This window comes from Boleophthalmus pectinirostris, unplaced genomic scaffold (assembly GCF_026225935.1).
Source record: "Boleophthalmus pectinirostris isolate CB_2022bp ecotype Guang Dong unplaced genomic scaffold, ASM2622593v1 HiC_scaffold_23, whole genome shotgun sequence".
Classification (NCBI taxonomy): domain Eukaryota; kingdom Metazoa; phylum Chordata; class Actinopteri; order Gobiiformes; family Gobiidae; genus Boleophthalmus; species Boleophthalmus pectinirostris.
In genome coordinates, this window is record NW_026571207.1 from 37,240,170 (window position 1) to 37,240,911 (window position 742).

Genomic DNA, 742 nt, shown 5'->3' on the forward strand with positions numbered 1-742 from the left:
CTTTTGTACTGCTGGCAAGTGCTGCAGTTGTGGACATGACCCCAAACATCTTTATGTACTGTCGGCCACCATGCCACCTGAAGGATTTTTAACCCTCACGCTCTCCTAGTGGGTCAAACAGACCCAAAACTGTGTTTTTTCCTTCATTTAAACAAACCGTACTTTTCAGTAGCAGCATTTTACTACTACTTGAGTAATACTTGTGTTGAAGTTACACTACTCTTACTTGAGTACATTTTGGCCTCTCTTCTCACTGTGAGGAAGTAAGTGACAAAAGTTTGATGTTGACAATATGAAATGATTTGAACATTTGTTTTTTTGCACTGTTCTTTCAGATATGATTTAGTTTGTCTCATTTTTGTCCTTCATATGACCTTCACTTCAAATTATAAATCAGATGTCATGTACCAAAAGTTACTTTTTATGTTTATGTTTTATTTTCTAGTTAAGTACAGAGTATCCCCAGGTTTGACTGTCCCAAATTTAAGACTTTTTAAGACCTTTTGAAGACCACGTAAATGAAAATGAAGACCAACATCACACCTATTAAACGGACAAAAAACACCAGATCCACTTCTCATAATGACCATTACTCACTGCTTTAAATAACAAAAAAGACTTGGATTATAAAATCTCATTCAGATTTATTTATAGTAGTATGCATTGCTTGTAAAAGGACCCAAAAATCATTGATATCATTCTAAGACAAACTAAGTATTGTTTGCACATGCTCCAAATTAGA